This window comes from Pongo abelii, chromosome 20, assembly GCF_028885655.2.
Source record: "Pongo abelii isolate AG06213 chromosome 20, NHGRI_mPonAbe1-v2.0_pri, whole genome shotgun sequence".
NCBI lineage: Eukaryota > Metazoa > Chordata > Mammalia > Primates > Hominidae > Pongo > Pongo abelii.
The window spans coordinates 35497900-35519173 of NC_072005.2; the positions used below are offsets into that span (position 1 = coordinate 35497900).

General features: G+C 50.2%; 1 protein-coding gene across 17 annotated transcripts in view; it reads left to right on the forward strand.

The window, feature by feature from the left end:
• Positions 1 to 2819: 2819 nt before the first annotated feature.
• The window catches only part of ZNF536 (zinc finger protein 536), a 492422-nt gene continuing 473967 nt past the window's right edge, over positions 2820 to 21274 (forward strand). For 2 of the 17 annotated variants that reach the window (XM_054538819.2, XM_054538823.2), the window contains exon 1: positions 2820 to 3023. The gene's annotated coding sequence lies outside the window, so the exon portion shown is untranslated. Of the gene's footprint in view, positions 3024 to 3499; positions 3779 to 4402; positions 4501 to 4547; positions 4990 to 5857; positions 6134 to 6154; positions 6801 to 21274 lie in introns of those variants that run through there. The other 15 variants (XM_054538817.2, XM_054538816.2, XM_054538834.2 and 12 more) reach the window with 9 other exon arrangements.

Below are 21274 nucleotides of genomic sequence, written 5' to 3' on the forward strand. Positions count from 1 at the left end.
GAGCTGGTCCAGGAGTCACCAAAGAACTTATTTCACCACCTTGATTTTTACTCACAGCCACCACCCACCTAATTCATCATCCCAAGTTCCCAGTAACTTTCATCAGTTTCAAGAAATTAAATGGCGGGAGTGGCCTTGAGGATTCCGCAGGAGTGGAAGGCCCCGGTCAACGTCCCCTGGGTGGGGAGGGGCTGCCCATAGAGACATCTTCGAGTACTGAAGAATGCAGTACTCTTGGACAGGGGAGTGGGTGGGCCCACGGGAGCCTCTGCCGAAAATCCAAGGGGTTCCAGCCCTGGTCAGGCGAGGCAGGGGCAGAGAGAAATACTCCAGAGTTTGAAAAGGGAGAGCAGAGAGAGGCCAGAGCCAAGGGAGGGAGATGGGGACGTCGAGAAATCCTGGACACGGGGAAAAGCATAGCAGAGCAACAAATTATGAAAGCGGCCACAAAACACGCCTGGTGGGGTGGGGCTGGTGGGTGGGGAGCCAGTGGGGAACTTTTATGCTTTAGTGAGACGCAGGTAGGCGTCAAGTTTCGGCATCTGGAGGATAACGAGCCTCTGTCCATTTTCTGGAATCTTCCACCTCCCAATCCCAACAAGGGCCGCGCCGGGAGGTCCGGGGGCGGGGGGGGGGGGGCCCTCACTCAGCTTGCTCAGATCCTGGAGGCATGCAGAGGGCGTCGGCGCCGACAGGGGGAGCCGGAGAGCCCCCTGCCCGGCCGTCTGCGGGGCTCAGGCGGGGCTTGGCCTCCCATAAGCGCGCTGTCTCTGCCGGGTGGGTCCCAGCCCGCCCGGCCACGCAAAGCCGTGGCAGCCCCCGCGCAGCAGTGCGCCCCAGCAGAAGCACCCCGGGCCACCGGGAGCGCGGCCCTCCCGAGACGCACGGGCTCCGAGGCCTCAGAAGCCTTGGGCCTCCAGGCCTGGAAGGGGCTCCCCGGGCCTGGAGGCAATGGGCCCGGCCCAGACCGGCCAGACACCGCCAGGGACCCCAGAACGATGCCAGGACGCGCGCCCGGCTCCGTGCCTCCTACGGCCCAGGCGAGGCCGGCGGCTCCAGGGTTAAAAGGCGACCCCCATTCTATAGGGGAGAAAGTGCCTTTTCTCCAAGTCCATATGGCCACTTCCTCTCGACCTGCTCGGCCCTGCTCGCCTCTTTGTCCGCGCTGTCACTTATAAAGAATCACTTGACTTACAATAACAGGTTCAAAAGACGACAGAGTATAATCAGTTGATCCACGAAGAATTGGAATAAAGAACACCCCACCGCTCAGGCTATCATTCCCATAGAGAAAGTGATATCATTCATGTGATTGCGATGCTAATTTCTATACAAGAAAAAAAAAAACCCTTGTATTTTGGTATTTGTTCAAAGAGAATTTCAGACACATCAGATTGGAAAATGTGGGCTGAATTCCTAAACTTTTTTGGGTAGGCAGAGAATTTTTTAAAAACACCACTGCAGAGGTTTGAGCGGATTTTAAGAATCTCCTGGAACTAGCTTGTTGGAGGAAAGTGATTCTTTCCTCACTCCTCCAGTGCACTCCTGGCGAGAGAGAAAGAGAGACACAGAGAGAAGAGAGAGAGAGAGAGAGCAGCAGCAAGGAGCGCTGGGTTCTCAGGGCAGGGTCCGAGGATGCTGGCAGCGGCAAGGCCCGGTGCCTGCCGATGGCGCGCCTGGGGAGCGGACCACCGGCGGTGAGGGCCCAGGCCCAGCGCCCAAGGCAGCTGCGTCGCGTCCGTCCCCAACGCCGGCACGCTAACCCAGCGCTCCTCCCCGCGCAAAGTTTTCTGTGTCCCTCCCCTCACTCTTGGACTGGTTGCTTGCCACCGAATGACTCCTTCAGCTGGAGAGGGGTGGTGATGGGGAGGCAGTGGCATGCCTTTTCTGTATCTCTTTGCTTTTGATGTCTTGTGGTGCCCCGGTTTAAACCCCGCCAGTCATCTTGGGGGAGCTCAGTTCGGGCAGGCTGGAGCAAGTCTTACCTGAATCAATGTTTTAAGTGCCCGTGTGGCTTGGCGTTTTGAATAATCAATCTGTCTCCATCACTTCTTAATCATGCGCAACACAGGCCTCTCTCTCTTTCTCTCTCTCTCTCTCTCCCCCCCTTCGCTCTCCCTCCCTGTATCCTTTTTTTTTTTTTTTGGTCAACTCTTTTGGATCCTGTCTCTTTGCTATTAACATGCCCAGTGTCACATGCGAGGCTTTTCTTTAAAACAAGCCCCTCATTGGTGTATCTGGATACTTCTTTTATTATTATTATTACTGAATCTTTTTTTCCTATAATGACACCAGGATCATTATATAATCCCATAACAAAGAGGCTTTTTGAGGCACCAGCTTTTGTCAACTCTCGGACAGAGAATCCATAATTGCATTATCCAGCTTTTTCCTCCTTCTTCCCCCCTCCTAGCTTCCCAGAAAACCAACCTCATGCCCCACTCACACCCCCACCTTGTTACTTCTGCTTATATTATTTACCGAAACGTTTGCCCGGAGGACCTGCCTTGCAAAGTTGCCTTAAAAAAGTTATTTTGTTTGATAATTAAGTCCTGGAGCCCATCGCATGATGATTATTCTAGACCCATAAGGCAGAGAACCTGCGTGACGTTTTTCTCGAAGTTTAATTACCGTATGCTAATTTCCCTGCCTACTACGTGATTAATTAAAATCATATTTTCATAATCATTTGGCACTAGTATTGTTTTAGAATTATCATGATCTCCTAAATAGTGTCTGTAAATAAAGTCGCCTCTAATGGCAGGCGCGGGAGGCGAGGCTGAGGACCTCTCCGCGTTTGTATCGCGGCGATTGGCAACATAACTGCCTTATTTACATTAAATACGCCACAAGGTTACAGCGCGGATCAACGTCATTTGATCGCTGATGACTCCCTTAAACGCCCGGGCTGTGACTGATTCTTCGCGTCCCGCTGTCCACCGAGATTCACCCGGGAGTTTTTTTTTTTTTTTTTTTTTTTTCCTCCCAGAAAAGAAACAGACTTTAAATAGTTTCAGGAGCAGGTAAGAATTACGCTTTTTCCTCGCCCCTTCTCCGTCTCTCTCTCCTCTCTCTCCGTGGCAGTCTCTCTTTCCCTCTCAGCTGGATAAAAAATTCTTTAGTCAAAGGCAGGAATGCAAAGTAGTGACAAGGAAGGGGCTGATATATGTCTCAGTAACGAGTCTGACAATCAGAATGTAGCTCTTGGAGAATAGATAGATTTTAATAAGTGTGTTTACATGAGCTCAAGGTCAGAACCAAGCTGCGCTGTGTTAAATGGTTTCTTAGTTGCTAGACAGAGAGAAAAAATGGACGATCACACACCATTCTTTGTAGATTATTATATCAAGGGTTCAGTCTCTGGCTCATCAAAGCTAAATGCCGCAAGACCTATCTAGTTGCTGTGAATTATGCCAGGGCGACAATGGAGAGCGTTTTTAATGGTACAATGCATTTCACCTACCAGATAGGGGGAGGCCGAGCCGGGGATGGGGATATCTGCTGGGGCTGGGTGATGAGTATCAATGAACGGGGCGATTCTGAAAAGAGGCTGATGAAAATCGAGCCCGCCCTGCCCTGGCTGGGCTGGGAACAGTTCGCAGGGCTCTGCCGAGTGGGCGAGTGAGGCGCGCGAGCAGGGCGCCCGTCCCCCCTCAGCCCCGGAAAATGATCAAGTCAATCGTGTGGGCATGTTTCATTATTCATTGAACACAATCTTTTACAACGCTCCGTTTACGTGCCCGAGTTTGCTCCCGACGCCCGCGTTTCAATGTTTAAGGTAAGGAAAACAAAGGTGGGGGGGGATCGCGGGGCGCGGCGCGGCGCGGGGGGCGCGGCACGGGGGGCGGCGGCGGGTGGGGGGGCAGCTTCGGCGTCCGAAGCTGCGGCGGCGGGTGGCAAAGTGAGTTTGGACTCTTGGCGCGGCCCCCCGTCCCCTCCCCCTCCCCATCTCGGCGAGGCCTGCCGCCCGGTTCCTTCTCGCCCCATCGCGATTAAAAAATACGGTCTAATTAAATATCCGTGGCTGTGACGTTGGCGAGAGAAGCTGTCAGCGGGTGGGGGGTGGGGGGAAAGAAGAGAAAAACCGAGCCGGCGGCGGCGGCCGGGCATCGTATGGCGCTAGAGAACTTCGGCGGCGAGCGGGACCTGCGCCTGGGCCGCCGCCTCCCCGCCCGCGGTCCCGGGACCGTTACTTTGAAAAGGAGTCCCGGGGCCTGGCGCCCGGCGCGCGATCGGGACCCCGCGTCCAGCTCCGGGGACTCGGCCGGCGCCCCCCACCCGCGAGCGGCCCGCGAGCCACTCTCAGGCCCCGGGAAACTTTCAAGAGGGTCTGGGGGGTGGGGGAAGTAGAAAGGGGAGGGGGGAGGCTGGGGCCGCGGAAACTTCTGCTCAAGTGACTTTCCCCATTTTCTCCTGTGCCTGGGACGGGGGTTCGCCTTGCGCTCTTTCTCCGGTCCGCGCTCACTGCGGGGTTCCGGCCCCTCAGCCCGTGGAGAGAGGGTAATTTGCAACCTTTTTTTTTTCAATTAAAGTTAGCTGATGCTTACAATGTGTCAAACTTGCGGGCGCCGAGAGCCGCTGAGACCTGCCATTTTGTGATTGCATCGGCCTCCTGTGCCCCGGGAGCCTGGCCAGGCTGAGGCCGGAGAGTTGGTTTCAGGGCTGAGGTGCCAGGGTCCGAACCCGCGACCCCAGGAAAGGCCGTGGCGCCTACAAGCTCAGGCGGCGCCCGCAGCACCTGCCCCAGCCAGGCACCGGCCGGGGGCCCAGCCGGGGGCCAAAGAGGAAATAAATAAATAAATAAGTAACAGGTTATGGAGGGAACAGAGCCGGCCAGTCCCAGGCTGGAGAAATGAGGCCAATCAGAGCGAGGAAGTGCGGGCGTGGGGGCTCTGGAAGGCAGAGGAGAGGCAGGGCTTGCGCGGCGTCTGGGAAGAGTGCAATCTGGGGGGACGGGAGGCGTCCCCCCAGCGCAGATGCATGACTGGGGTAGGAATGATCTTTGCTCATAAGCCTTTTTCTGTTTGCTTCAAGACATTATTTTCTAAGATGAATTGAGGAAAACAGTCGTAGGCGGGACTTGGGGTGTATTTTAGGCAAAAAAAAAAAAAAAAAGTTGGGGTTGGGGGAGAGCTTTCCTTTGATGAGTAGGAAAGTGTCCAGATCTCGACGCGCCCATCTGTTGCAGTTTTGCAAATAATTTAAAATATCGATATCTCCATATAGACGGATGTATGTGAAGTGAAGGAAGGTCGAAACGCGGGGAAGTTAGGGAAAGAGAAAGAAAAGGGGCTGGGCAGAGAGAGACCTGTGTTGCTTACTCTTCACTCTGCGGAGTGAACTCTGGCAGGGCTTTCTTTGGGGACAGGTGGAAAGTTAAGTCCCCCCCCCTTTTCACTTCTGTATTGTGAGTGGTTCCTACTGTGTGCCTGTTGGAGAACATGTCCACCGTTCCCGAGTTAGGTGGAGGATTGGAATGTTGGGGGGCGGGGAGCGTTGGGGTTGAGGGCGCAGTGGCCAGGGGCTGGGGGCCGAGAAAGAGCAGGGCGGGGTCTCAGCCCCGTGCGCGTGTGGCAGCGGCGGCCGGGTTTTGTTTGCCGGATATTGTTATGTCTAACGGGTGCCTCGCCGGAGACGTGATTTGTCAGCCGCCCTCGTTTTCACTTTAGCAGAAAATACGGCAGCTGCGAGGTGTCCCGGCCTGCGGGGCTCGGGCACCCGGTGCGTCCTGGGGGCCGGGTCGTGTGCGCGGGTGGGAGCCGGAGGCCGGCGGGGCTGGGGCGAGGGGCGAGCGGGAGGGGCGGAGTGAGCGAGCGCGCGGTGCGGGCCTCCGGTTCCTCCTGCGCCTTCTCCCGACAGCCGCTGCCGCCGCCGCCGCTGTGCAATTTAGCAGAAATCCGACAGGGGCCGCGTTTGCTGAGCGCATCCGGCGGCCGGGCAGCCCGAGCGGGCCGCCGGGCCTGGTCGGCCGGTGTAGAGGCAGGGAGGGGGCCGGCCGAGGGGACCGGCGGGGAGGGGCGCGGGAAGCACGTCTGGCCCGAGCACGCGCCGTCCCCTAACCCTGGTGTCCCCGGCGAGTTGGGCAGCCCCGCGCGCCCTGACCTTGGCGCCCCAGTCTCCAGCCAGGGCTTAGGTGAACTTGGGGTGGGGTGTGCGTGCGTGCGTGTGTGTGTGCGTGCGTGTGTGTGTGTGGAAGGGGTGGTGAGACTGGGAACGCGCTGTTTTCTTTCCCAGTTTGATATTAGCAACTGGATTTTTACTTTAAGACCGGCTTTGCTCACTGCTGGGGTTGGGAGGGGGGGCGATCTTTTCCCATCACTCACATCTTTGTTCATTGTTCACTGAGTGGAAGGCAGGCGACTTAAAGAGACGAAAGAGAGGAAAAAGGGGGAGAGAGACGGAGAGAGGAAAAAGAGGGGGGCGGCCAGAAGAGGGAAGGAGAGGCCTGGGGACAGGGCCCCCGCCCCCGCCGAGGTCGGGTTTGATGGTGAAATAGTAAACCCACGCACGGAGGGTCGCCGGGAAAGTGGACATTACCGCTTTAATTAACTTCGAGATGCTCCGGCGGCGGGACCTGGCGTAGCCGTGACGCGCCCCCATAAATCTGCCCGGCCCGGGGCTGCTGCGAGAACTCGTACAGTAGCGGCGTCAGATCCAACCCGCACCTCCCAGTCCGGAGTCCATTTGCATAATTGGATTTTTTTTTTTTTTTTTTTTTTGCCTCCTTCTTTCTCCCTGAAACTTGTTTGAAAACCCAAGTGAAAACCGGGACGATCTGCACACTCAAAAGCAAGTGCCAAGTAAGTGCCCTGCGGTGGCCTCGGCGCGCCCCGGGGTGAGCGCGCAAAGCCGGGAGCGAGGTGCCGCGAGCTGCGCGCCGCCCCGGGCCGGCCTCGCGTGCGGGCGGCTGGGCGGCGGGAGGACGGCCTCCGCGGGCTCCGGGACTCCCCGGCTGGCTGCTCGCACAACTTTTTTTTTCCCCCCCGTCTCCTGACTTTTCGGGCCAGGTGAAATGTTTGGGCCACGCGTGTACCTGTGGCGAGACTCGGGAGGCGATCTTGGGGGGCGCGCGGTCGCAGTTGGGCATCTCGCCTGGGTCGGGGGCGGGCAGTCGGTCCCAGTGGCCGCCGCTGAGGGCAGAGCTGCGAGCTAGCGGGGCCGGCTGCTGGTCGCGCCGCGCCGTAAATGCAAGCCTGTAGCCAAATGCTTCCCCCATTATTCTAAGGTTTGTGTCTGCGTGTGCGTGTGTGTATGTGTGTGTCTGCGCTGTGCTTTTAAACAGAAAGAAAAGCAACCAAAACAAGAGCAGGAAGGGCTTTTTCCTTAGCTCGTCCCCCTTCCCCCAGCATCATTTATTTCTTTTGCTTGAAGGAGAGAGTGCAGACCTTCTTTGCTAAAGACAGGGTCACCGATTGACAATTCTGTTGGAAATGCCATCAATCCTATAGCGAAAATGTAGCTGCATTTATAAAATACCAACCCTTGCCTGATAAGGAAAGTCGTTTCACAGTATCTCAAATTTTATTGAAAATATGTAATATTATTATAATGATTATTTACAGCGTTCAGAACCCAGGGGAAAAGTCGATTTGCTTGGGGGAAGACTAGAACCCTAGTTCTTGTTTGCCAGGCCAGCCTGGGAACTTGCCTGGGGCTGCGCCCACCACCCTGAAAGCTGCTGCGGGGGGGGGGGGGCTCAGCTTTCAGTCCAGGGAGTCGCAGGGGGTCGCCCCTGCAGCCCTCTGGCCTCTGCTCGGGGAGAGCCCAGGGCTTCTGGCTGAAGGCTGCTTTAGTTATGATGTCATTCTGATAGCGGAGTGCAAATGTCTCCTGATTCCACCATTAACCGCCTGGCTGATTTGCTTGGTAATGATAGCACTGACGTCCTGCTCCCTGACAAATGCAGAACCGCCGAGCCCTAGGAATTAACTTTTCCCCCCACTGAGGAGAAACCCGGCTGCCAGAAGTCTCAGCACTGGGCCTCTGCCTGTGGACTTTCTCTGCCTCAGTCTCAGACACTGACATAGATGACAGGCCCCTGGGCTGAGGGACCCATTTTCCCAAAGTTTAGAAAACTTTTAAGACTTTCATTTCCAGAAGACCCTTAAGCTGGTCAAACTTAAATGCGATTGTGACCAGGCAGAGATATTTGCATGTGACCAATGGCCGGGACTCCGAGACCATTGCATGGAAGATTTGCCTCCTACCTTCAGCCCCTTAACTGTGTCTTCATGTTAATATCACTGCAAGTCAACCGGATTTAGTGTTGATTTTTAAATAGTGTACAATGATTTAAGATTTCTTTTGATTTACTGTTCAAATGAGATTTACATAAATGTGATGGAAATGAACTTAACATCTGGGCATATGAAAAAAGGTTAGTACCTCATATGTCATCTGCAGGGAAAGTCTCTAAAATGCTTTCACCCTAAACTGGGTTTGGGGAAACAGTTCCTGGAGACATAAATGGTAATTATGGAGAACCTGGAGAAAACGCTTTCAATAAATTTGCATTCTCTTGGACCAGTGCTCTGAAAGCCCATCTTGTTCTGTGCCTGGAGTGGTTAACTTCTGAGCAGGCTGGAGATCTTCGCAACTCAGCAACTTAATTGCTGGCTGGGCTATCTTCACGGAAGACTTGGGGCAGGCAGAGAGCGGCAGTCATGCTGTTCTGGTCCAAGTCAGAGGCCAATAACCTCCATTATGGGAGAGGACAGAGAGGCAGCTAGAAGGTGCAGCCAGACTTCCCACAGTTGCCCATGGGGTACACTGCCCACTGAAGGCAGTGCTGAGATGTGGAATCGTTGCCCACTGAACCCCAAAAAGCTGAATGATTAGGTTTGTTTGCTTTGCCTTAGGTAACCAAAGAAATTTCCATCAGCTCCACGAGCCCATTCAAGTGAACTCTGAACTCCATCTTACTTTTGAGCAAGAGAAGCTTGTCTCTGGCATCAGGAAATCAGAATTAAACAGCCTTCCCCAAATATGGTTGCCTTTTGCTCAAAAGTTGGCTGTGAATGGCACAGGTGTTTTTAAAGTGCCTTGAATGGAGGGGGAAGAAAGACAGCAATGATACTCATGAGAATATAGATGAACTTTTTTTTTTTTTATAAGAAGAGTATCATAAAAGAAGAAAGCAAATAGATTTATTTTTCCAGGCTGAATGAGGACAATTATAGCTTTTTAACATCTTTGGATTTAGTGTTTTTAATAAGCCTTTTAAGTAAGCTGAAATATCAACATTATTTAAAGTGAGACTTGATGCAAATTTAAAAACAAGTGAGTTTTCTGCAGGTCAACATTTGTCCATATGAAGGAGGGAAGCCTCTTCCATGGCCTGTCTGCCAGGACCTAGGGCAGGCCAGTGCTCAGCCCTGCCTCAGCCTATCTCCAAGTGAGGCCTTAGATTTCGACTGGAAGGACAGGGGTGGTCAGGTGGCATCTCTCAGGTTGTGAAGGCTGGATTTTGGAATCTAAAAGCAGGGCACAAACTCACTTACATTGCTACTAGTGGGGCCTTGTGAGTGGAGGGGCTTCCTCTGAACTCACACCTGCTGTGCACACTGGCACCTTCTCCAGAATGTGCCAGGGCAGGGTCTGGGCTGAGGCTGCGGAGGAGTTGGAGGGAAGGGAGCAGGGCCAATGGGGAGGAGGGGGAGGGAGGTCTCTGTCTGCCTGTTTGGGCTCACCTGTGTGCTTCATGTGGTACCTGCTCGGGAGTTGTTGGAAGGGAGGCCTTATGCCAAGGAGAGGGATTGGTTGTTCAGGTCTAGACTCTTCAGGCTGCTGTGATGTTCCCCTTGGTGGCATTGAATGTCCTTAGAGGAGTGAGCAGGTAATGTGCGTGGTCAGAATGCGCTAAGCCAGGGAGTGGCCCCCTAGGTTGTGCTGGTGATGGTGGTGGTGGTGATATGTGTGTGTGTGTGTGTGTCTGTCTGTGTGTGTGTGCTGGGGAAGGGTGCTGCCTGCTAGAAATACTTGTTCTGAGATGATTTCCTTTTCATCCACAATTGTACTATCCACAGTAGACTGGGGAGTTTGTAATGTACATGTGTGTTGGAGGGGTTGGGGTGGAAATAAATGAAGGAATCAGGAAATACAAGAGAACATGCATCCTCAGAATAGAGATGCTAGGAAACACAGGCCAGTCTTCCAAAATCCCCCTGCTTTTTTTTTCCAAAAGAAGGCAAACATGGATGGAAGACCCTCAGGAAGGTGGGCTATGTGGGAAGCCATCTGGCCCACCTGGGGTGGGTGTGGGGGCCTCCCCCGGCCAGTTGATGCCATCAATGGGCTCCTCTTGACTGTGCCTGGCGATAAGGGCTGCTGTGGCTGGTTCTGTTGGCTCCCTGAGAGTCTGCTCTCAGCTTCTGATTTTTAAAAAATAATTTTTCAACTTTTATTTTAGCTTCAGGGGGTACACGTGCAGGGTTGCTATATGGGTACATTGTGTGATGCTGAGGTCTGGAGTACAATGCATCCCATCACCCAGGTAGTGAGCATGGTATCCAATAGTTTCTCAGCCTTCTGCCCCTGCCTTTCTCCCTCCTCTAGTGTCCCCCAGTATCCATTGTTGCCATCTTTATATTAATGTGTCCCCAATCTTTAGCTTCCACTTATACATGAGAACATGCTGTATTTGGTTTTCTGTTCCTGCGTTAATTCGCTTAGGATAATGAGCTTTCACTTTTAAAAATCACTGTAGATCTCTGGTCTTTCTCTTACAGTGGAGTTTTTGCTACTATAAGCAGCATCAAGTACTTGGCTTTTTGCATCCTCTGAGCCTGCTCGAGGTGGGGTTTATTTTCCCTAAGAGACGAGATTGAGATGAGAGTGAGGCTTGGGTGGAACTTAACAGATGAACCTGGCCATCATTTTTCCAGTTCAGGGCACTCGTGGGAGTCCGTGCTGTGCGTTGTAGGATGTTTGGGAGCGTCCCCAGCTTCTACCCCACTAGATGCCAGTAGCACCCCCCAGCTATGATAATCAAAAATGTCTCCAGATATTTCTGTATCTCCCTTGGAGAGAGTCAAGCTTATTTCCCACACTTTATGTGCCGCGCCTTGTCTTGGGCCTCTTCATGGGGGTGGAAGGTCAGCTGTGGTCTTACCTTTGGGGACTGCACAAGCTGGTGGGGAGACAGACATATCCCAGTGCTCTGTAAGTCCAGGGGGTTGGGCTGTGCACCAAACAGGGGAAGACCCATGGGGTCTGAGAGGGGAGAGAACTTCCACGTGGATGAATTGTATCTGAGCAAAGGCATGGGGCCCAGCTCTGACTGCTTAGAGGTCAATTGCACATGGAGGTGGTGTCAGGGGTTGGGGTGGGGGGAGAACCCCATCCCTGGCGCCTGACTGTGACATGCAGACTCAGCAGTGGAAAGCACAGTTCTTAGGCTCTGAGTGAGTTGAGGCTGGGCACTTTGCTGGCAGGATAATGATACCTTTTTTTTTTTGACTTTAAGAGACAGAGCTTTGCTCTGTCACCCAGGCTGAAGTGCAGTGGTGCAATCATGGCTCACTGTAGCCTCGTCCTGGGTTCAAGAGATCCTCCCACTTTAGCCTCCTGAGTAGCTGGGACTACAGGCACACACCACCACACCTAGGTAGTTTTTAACATTTTTTTTTTAGAGATGGCATCTTGCTGTGTTGCCCAGGCTGGTTGCAAACTCCTGGCCTCAAGCAGTCCTCCCACCTTAGCCTACCAAAGTTTTGGGATTACAGGCATGAGGCAGTGCACCTGGCTGTCCATTTTTGAGTATTTGCTATGTGCAAGGCACAGCTCCTAGTGCTTTACACCTTCCTTATGATGCAGGTACTATATATGTCCAGAATTCAGGAAGGAAAACTGAGGCAATGGGAGGGGTAGGTGGTGGGTCTAGGATTAGACCCATCCTTTATGCCTCTGGAGTTGGCACGCTCAGCTCATCTACTGCTGCAAAGCATCTCCCGTGACCCGCGTTCAGCTGCCCTTTCTGGGGCCAGATTTACAGCAGGACCTCTGTGATTTGCTCCTGATTCTCAAAGCTCATCCACCACACCCTGACACCAGGCTTGGGGGCTGGTAGGGCCAAAGCAAGCACTCTTTGGGGTGGACCAAAGCCTCCAGGTAGGTGGTGGCAGAAAGGTAATGTTGATGCTTCAAAGGCATGAAGAGATGCAGGAAGGAAAATCAGTTTATAAGGTTCCCCCTTTCCTCTACCTACTATTCTTAGTCTGTGGCTTTCCAATGAGAAAATTAAGTGCTGTTATGACATAAGAGAAATGATCACCGTAGGCTTGAGCTGACATTAACCTGAAAGTTTTCTATCTAGGCATTACAGCTTTGATTGCCTGAGCTGTGTTCAGTTGGCTCTTTGATTACCTAGGTGGGCCTGGCTCCTGGGGAGTATATTTCTGGCCCCCTACCTCCTTGCCGGCTCTTCAGCCAGATGCTGGGAGGCCACGTCTCCACTGCTGACTCTGTTTGTCTATTTGGGACCACCAAGCTCCTTCCTTTTTTTTTTTTTTTTTTGAGACAGAGTCTTACTCTGTCTCCAGGCTGGAGTGCAGTGGTGCGATCTTGGCTCACTGCAACCTCTGCCTCCCAGGTTCAAGGGGTCCTCCCGCCTCACCCTCTCAAGGTGCTGGGATTACAAGCATGTGCCACCATACCTGGCTAATTTTTGTATTTTTAGTAGAGACAGGGTTTCACCATGTTAGCCAGGCTGGTCTCAAACTCCTGACCTCAGGTGATCCACCTGCCTCGGCCTCCCAAAGTGCTAGGATTAAAGGCATGAGCCACTGTGCCTGGCCTCCTTTACATTTTGTAGGCTTTTTGTTGCTTTATTACTAAATTACACACACACACACACACGCACACACACCCCACACCACAAAGTAGCTTTACTTAGGTTGTGAAAGCCCACCTAAAATCGAGATTGATCACAGAAATGCCCATTCAGCCTTAATTATAATGATGATCTGGGTTGCTTTTCTGAGATTCCCTCATAATTCCCATAAATTTGAAGGAGAGTTTGGTTCATGCAAGGACCAGATCGTAGGACCCTCGGGAGATGGTATTAATTCAGCAGACATTCCTGTTTGTAGTTTCCAGGCACGGGAGGAAGGGAAGGTCTGGGGCTCTTCGGTGTAGGTATGCAGAGGTGGCCACAACATTGACACCTGCAGTGGCCACTGTTGGGTGCTGACCCCATGCCAGGCACTGCATTACACACCCCGGGTGCATTATCTTGCTTAGTTCTTCTAATGCCCCAGGGAAGGGCCTCCCTTGGGGCAGCTTCCGCAGTGGGCAAACTGAGGGGTGTAGCAACTTGTTGCCGCCCATGCCTGTGGCATGGCCGAGCGGGCATTGGAAGCCAGCTGCATTGGCCTGGGAGGCGCGTGTCTCAACCTTGTTTGCACTCCTGCCTCCCTAAACTGTCCTTAGCACTGAGAACAAAATCATCCTTCCAAATAATGTTAACCCGCCTTGAAAAGGAAAGTTAAAAATGTCAACCGGAACTTGCTACTTTGAGAACATATACATTATTGTGAATTTGTTATTAAGAGGGAGAAAATATTTGGAAATGCTATGTCAGCTAACAAGTAACTATAGAGACAGCAAACAGATCACAGACCACATAGATATTACATATAAAATTTAATCTCTTTGAATAGCTTGATATTTAATTTTATCTTCTGAAATATCTAGAAACACTTATCCCTTATTGACTAGAGAAAAAAAGTAGCTTACACAATTTTTGTGTGTGGTTATTTTCCCAAAATTTTAATTCCCGATTAAAATCTATTTAAATCAAATCAGGCAATGTCTTCCAAATTATTATGGAAAGGCCGTCATTTATATGAAGCCTATTGAAGGGGCTGGGAAGTCTTACTGCAATTAGAGCTAAAGTGCTTTAATTATTTTGCTTCCCCGGCCAGGGCCCCCAGTTTTGGGGTTGTAATCTGTTGATGCCAAGTGGCTATTTCAGCAGCCTTAAATCTGCACCGAGCAGAGAGCATCTCACGGATGGAACATGGCTGGATCTGTTCATTAAACTCAGTGCGTGGATTCCACAGCATCAGAGAAACTTTATTCCCCAACGTTTCCACCCAAAAGAGAGTCAATGCTGGTGGGCGGGCAGTCCCCCTCCAACAGCCCAAGAAGAGTTCAAAAGGTGGAAAAGTGGTAGTGTGGGAATGCGAGGAGGAAGAAAAGCGGCCACATGCCGGCATGAAAGGATTTAATCTGCGCAGCTGAAACCTCCTCTGATAGTGGAGGGCTTGCTTCTGTGCTGGTCTTGGCAAAGCCACTCGCTCACTGAGTCCTGCCGCTGCCGGGTACTGAGGACTTGCATGTAGCTGGGAACAGTCTGAAGCCACAGCCTGCCTGGAGCTCTCATGGACATTGCATGCACCATTTCTTAAGCAAAAAGCCAGACACTCCATCTGCAATTCTTTTTAGAGATCATTGGTTTGACAACTTAATATTTATTTTCCGTGTGATTTTTGTTTTGTTTTGTTTCAGCCCCCCCACCCCACCCATTTCCTTCTTTTTGGCTTTTTCACCCTGTGTGTACACATTCGTCCTGAAAGTATTTTGAAAAAGCTTTTGTTAAAGTTGGGGCGGTGGGGGTACGATTGGAATTTTAGTTCCATTTAAAATTTCCGTCTATTTTGAAGGCAGAAGAAGTACAGACAAGATGACACGAACATTTGCATCATCTGAAAATGGATTAAGGCTGCAAGGTAGCAGTTTTCCCCTTTAATAACTGCTGCCACCCCAAGAAGACACAGTGGCTTTCTTAGTAGGTGACAAATGATTGGCTCAGCCAGGGTCTAGTCATCTGGTTGGCATTCCCCATGACAGTGCCCTGGGATGTAACGGATGGTGATACGGCTTGTCCTTTGGAGGGGAGTGGTAGGGATGTGTATGCCTGGCCTGTTGGCATGTTTGTTCTTTGGCGATGGCTGTCTGGTGAGGTCAAGTAATATATTCCAGATATTAGAGTATGTGCCATCTTCCAAATGCTTCCGGAAGAACTGGTTGCATTTTGACATTCTGTTCCTTTGTTTCACTGACACCAGCAACTTGATCCTCACGTCTCAAAATGTTGACAAGAGCTAGATTCTTGTGAGATTTTTTTTTTTTCTTCTAGGCACTGCCTGGCTAAGGAGCCTGGCCACTCAGGTGAAAAATACCAGGCCCCTGTGTGGATCTGGGGGACAGCAGGAGTCTGTTGTTAAGAAAACTTTTTCTCCCTTTGCATGATAATATTGCTTAGATGAAAATCACAGTTTTTGTGTGATCTCCAAATACCAACTTCAATAAAATAATTTGTTCATTGATCTGAAGAATGAGTGGTTTCCAGCTGCTTCCTTCCCCGGGACAGACTTTCGCATTGGAATCTGTCTCTTTGACTCACTTCTGGTAGAGGTTGGCCTCCCGTGGAGGCCATTGTGAAGGGGCCAGGCAGCCTGGGGAGGCTGGGGATGGAGCCCTTGTTTCTCTAGGAATCAGAGGGCTTAGCAGAATCAAACACAAAATCATAATATGATAATTTGAGCTTAAACGTGAAGGTATTTATGATCACTGATCTTCTTCTCAAAGGTAGGTGAGTGGAATTCTTGCTGGACTGTGGGGGCCAAGGCGACCCTCCTTTTATTAATCTCTATCATCAACGGACTCTTAACCTTTAGAGTAACATGAGGAAACTTTGTGTGTCTTTTCACTGACTGTATCATTCTTCCTGAAGGAGGAGAGTCTAAAGGAGGATTCTTTGTGTGCATTTTGTTTGCTAATTAAATTGTTTTTGCAAGAGTTACACAGTCCATGTGTGTTGCTTGATCTATCCATATCTATAAGTTCTTTTTTTTTGCATAATTTAACTTTTAGGGATGCTTCCTCCCTTAATAAGATGCTTATTTCATTGAGCTGGAAACATCAAGTTTGTAAATGAGGAAGAGCTGGAGGCATCTTTTTGTTTTGTTTTAAAGCAGTGTAACATCATGATAAAGAGCTCAGGACCAGTCAGATGGCACCAAGTTTGCCATCCAGCCTCACCACTTGCAAGCTGTTTGTAAGCAGGGCATTTTGATCTTTGAGCCTCAGTTTTCTCATCAGTAGAATTGGACTAATTCTTTCTCCCTCATAAGGTCATCAGGATTAAAAGAGAAAATGATTAAGGAGCCCAGAGACCAGCTATTCAATGAATGGCCAGCTACTCTTATTACTTGTTTAATACATGTTGTTGAATATTTTAGAAATAGAAGCCCCACCAAAGGCTGCGGGCATCATTCATCTGCAGAGCAGGGTGGAGAAGTGCCATTCCTCCTTCCTTCCTGGCTGGTCTTTGGAGTGATGTACCTGGGAATCCAATAACTGTTGGTTGATTGCTTTCCTGTGTATCTTAAGATGCATTTTAAAGGGTCAGCTGAGTTATGGAGAGGTCTGGGGTCTAAGTCTTCACTAAACAAATATTCTCACTCCAATCCATCAAATGTTAGTACCACTTATCTAGGCCACACACACACACACATGATCACACATGAAAACACATACATGCACACAAGTGTACTGGTTGGTTGCTGGATTCCTGGTAGGGACATTATAAACTGTGCTTTCCATCTTTTCCCTATAGCCAAAGCTAAAGATCACAAGGAGGTCCCTTCATTCCTTTCTTTCTTCCGTCTTTTCTTCCCTCCCTCCCTCCCTCCCTCAATCCCTTTCTCCCTTCTTCCTCCTTCCTTCCTGTCTGTCGATCTATTTGTCTGTCTGTCTGTCTGTCTAGATATATAAAGTGTGTCCTAGGTAGGATCGGCACTGTGAATGAGAACAGAAATGCTTTGAAACCATTGCATCAACACAATAGCAAAATGAAAGCAGTGATGTTCTCCTAGTTTCCAGGTTCCAAATTAAAAAAAAAATATATATATATATACACACACACACACATACACATATACATACCAGAGACTCCCCTAATTTGCATACTGGTATATATTCAAGTGTTGATTTCAAAGCAGCCTAACACTTAAGCATGAAGTATAAAATTAATGAGTTGAACCTGTGACCATTGCATTCAAGAAGAGTCACCCAAGAGAGAGGTGGGGAGTTGAACAGAGCTCCTTTACTTTCTCCCACAGAGGAAAAGGTAGAATTCTGGGCTGGCTTTCCCTCACCAGAGGGGGTCCCAAATCTATGACAAAAGAAAAATGCCAGTCTCTTTTGGAAAGTAGGGAATGCCCTAGTGATGCTGTATGAAGAAGCATCACTAGGGCAATTTCCCCGGGGAAATTTGAAACCAAGATGGGGTCCTGTCAATGACCTTCTAGCATTTATTGAGTGCCTATTAGACAGGTGGCATTGGGCTTTGAAATGCAATATATTATTTAACTTAATTCTGAGAATCTTCTCTGTCTTTTGATGGAGAAAGCGAGGCTTATCCATGGTGGTGTGACTTGCCCAAGGCCAAGCTGCCGGTAGGTAGCAGTGCTGGGCTCTGTCTGAACGGAACCTATGTCAGTGACATGTAGGTTGCATGCCCTTCAGACTGGGACTCTTGGCATGTGGCCTGGACCTTCTCAGCAAATGGGGTTTCCTAGAACAGACATGGTGGTTGGAGAATCGACAGTCATGAGGCAGACATACTTATTGTAGTTGCAAAGATTCTACCATACTCACTCCTTGGACCCTAAAGGGGGAGACTTGTCCTGTGCATTTCTGAGCATGGGAATTATTTTGCTTCTTAAAATGCGTTTAAGTCAAAGGCCTGGGAATTAGAGCAGAAGCCAACATCCCATCCTCTGCTGGTGGGTGAGGAATGCTTCTTCCCATGTTCTATAGGCATCTCCTATATTCCCAGGGCACCCTTGCCTTTCCTGTCCCCACCCCACATCTCATTCTTCTCTCAGGCATCAGTCCAAATCTTTCTTGCTCCATGAAGCTGTATTTGAACACCTATCCATGCCAAAAAGAGCACACACCACGATGCCATGTGAGGCAAGGTTGCCTTTCATCTGCTCTCACCCTTGGGGTTTTGGGATCCAATCCTCTCCAGACTTGCCAGCTAGCCTTCTATGGAGACATCAGGGAGGTGTACCTGGACTTTATTCCTACTTATCATCTGTGAGTTATTAACCCAAACCAGATGCAAAGGTGTCGACGTTGGTTGTGTTGTAAGAATTCTGAGGGGCCGGGCGTGATGGCTCACACCTGTAATCCTAACACTTTGAGAGGCCGAGGCGAGCAGATCTGTTGAGGTCAGGAGATCGACACCAGCCTGGCCAACATGATGAAACCCCATCTGTACTAAAAATACAAAAAAAATTAGCCGGGCGTGGTGGCGGGCGCCTGTAATCCCAGCTACTTGGGAGGCTGGGGCAGGAGAATTGCTCAAACCCGGGAGGCAGAGGTTGCAGTGAGCCAAGATCGTGTCACTGCACTCCAGCCTGGGTGACAGAGCAAGACTCTGTCTCAGAAAAAAAAAAAAAAAAAAAAAAAAAAATCCAAGAAACTGGCTTTGCTGGGCCAGTTTCTGGTCTCCAGAAACCCAAGGGGACTATATCTCTTCAAGAGAATGGGTTGAGGGGTATCTAGGCCCCTCCCAGGACCTTGTCCCAGGACAGCTCCCAGCTGCAGGTTGCTCTGCCTGGGAGGAGGCCCAGGAGTGCCATCGCATTGCTGCACTGGCCTGACCTCCCGCTGGCCTGCACATGAACTGTTCCAGAGACAATATCTAGCTTTCTAGGGGCAGCCTGGAAGAACCCCCGAGCAGCTGGGCTAAACAGGCTCTGAGAGGGAAGCATTGCTAGCAGGCCATATAGCAAGGAGGGCTCCGTGGACCGTCTCCTGAAGGGTATGAGGTACTTAGGCCTCAGTCCTTAAATATTAGTTGAATAGACAACAAGAAGTGAAGGGCACAGTGTTTGGTGGATGGAACAGCAAAAATACATGTGTGACAGTAGGAACTGCTGTGGTGATCTGGGAACAGCACTTGGGAAGGACATTGCTGTGGGCAACCTGCTAGAGAGGCTTTGAGATTTGAAACTGTTTGGGGTCCTGGGGACATAACAGTGAACAAACCGATTCAAATCTGGGCTCTCACGGAGCTTCCATTCTGGTGGGAGGCAACTGGAAATAAACAAATAATTCAGGCCTGGGGCAGTGGCTCACACCTTTAATCCCAGCACTTTGGGAGGTTGAGGTGGGAGGATCACTGGAGCCCAGGAGTTCAAGATCAGCCTGGGCAGCATAGCGAGACCCCATCTCTACAAATAATAAAAAAATTAGCTGGGTGTGGTGGTGCATGCTTGTAGTCCAAGCTCTTCAGGAGGCTGAGGTGGGAGGATCACTTTAACCCAGGTTGAGCTACAGTGATTGTGCCACTGCACTCCAGCCTAGGTGACACAGTGAGACCCTGTCTCAAAAACAGAAACAAAAATGAAACCCAAATAATTCAAATACATTGTATATCAGATGGTGACATGTGTTATGGAGAGAAATGAAGCAGGGAATGGGGATACAGCAGAATGGGAATGGGGGTGGCTGTAATGTCACACCAGTCAGGCAGGAAGCCTTGCTGAGAAGCTGGCATCTGCGCCTAGACTTGGCGGTGGATACCAGGATGAGAGCACTCAAGGCTAAGGGAAGGGCAAGTGCAGAGCCTCTGAGACAGGACTGTGCTAGGTCTGTCCAAGGAGCAGGAGTGTGGCTGGAGTAAAAAAGGGATGGAGAGAGTTAAACTAGCAGAGCCCATGGGGAGCGGGCTTCCTATCTCCTCTCTCACTGCACTCTCGGCAGCGCCACCATGCTCTGCAGATCTTTGCTGAGTGTCTGCTATGTGCCAGGCACCTGGACCTGACCCCTGTGATTCCTGCTGCTCTAGAGAGACACGGAAGTATATGCGCCATTTCAACCGTGCCCACGAAGACTAGGAAGGGAGAGAACTGAGGGCTGTAGGGACACCTCTTCACCTGGGTAGTCAGTGGTGTCCTCTGGGAGGACTCAGGGTGAGAAGAAGTCAGCAGAGAACAAGGTAGGGAAGATTTCCAGGCAGAGGGAATGGCCTATGCAAAGTCCCTAAGGTTGGAAAGATCTTGGTGGTGCGATCTTTCTTTGCATGGCGAAGGGGACATCTAGTTGGGGCTGCCCTCTCTGCTGTGAGCGCCGCCTGCTGAGGGGTACTTCCTGTGGGAGGGCATCCATGGGCCACTGTGGTCTTCTTGCCTGATGCCCTCTCCTGCTGTCCAAAGTCAATATCTTCCTTGCAAGTGGCCCTTCCCTCTTGCCCTCCTTCTATTCTTCTTCCTAGGCAAATATCTACTAGACGTTTACTCTGTATCAGGCCCTCAGAGAAGTGAGAAGATAAAGTTAGCTGCAAAGACAAAAATGATCAAGCTCTCTCAAAGGGTAGTTCCTGTTGGGGTTCACAAGAGAGTCTGTGATACCTGGCTACCCTCTGCTTCCCGGTCGGCCACCCCCAGCTTTAGTGGGTGTCCATTCACAGTTATTTTTGTATGGCAGCATTGGGTTAGACTCGGTTGTGCTTCATGCAGTCTAAAGGGTGGGAGGGTCCATCATGAGTTTCACAACAGTATTTTGGGTTCCTCTTTCCTACGCAAGGCTGCAGTGGTGTTCTGTATTCCCTCCATCCTTTTCCATCTGTGACCAGGAAATCTCCACAAAGCACGGTCCCTGCCCCCAAGGGAATTTGTACTTTACTTAGGACCTGACCCTTGGAGTTTCTTACTCCCCATCCCCAACTCTTCATCGCAAAGACCCATCCCTTTCAAGAGACGGACATGTTGGCAGGAAAACCAGATCCTTGTTGGTATCGCCTGTAGGATCACATGGGATGTTTTGATTTGACGTTGAACTTGAAAGTACATCTCATGCCTGGCCTTCTGATTCGTTACTTAAATTATTACAATGTTAACTTTTTAATTTTATTCTTATTATGTTTTTTGGTGGAAAATGAAATATGTCCTGGCTCTTTGGATACTGAACTTTTTTTTTCTCATTATTTGGTTTTAAATGGTTAAGTAAATTTCATTAAATAACTGTAAACATTCCAAAGAGTCCTGCATACATATCGTATTTCACATCATCGTAACTTAGATGCAAAATATTAAAATGTAAATGACTCAGTAGAAAAATTATGGAAACAAATGCATGACTTTTATTACATTTTTGGAAAAGTTGCTTAAATATTTTTCCTTCCTTCGCAAAAATCGATGATGAATTAAAAGAAAAAAATGTTTTAAGACACTATAAAAAAAATCCTTAAGAACAA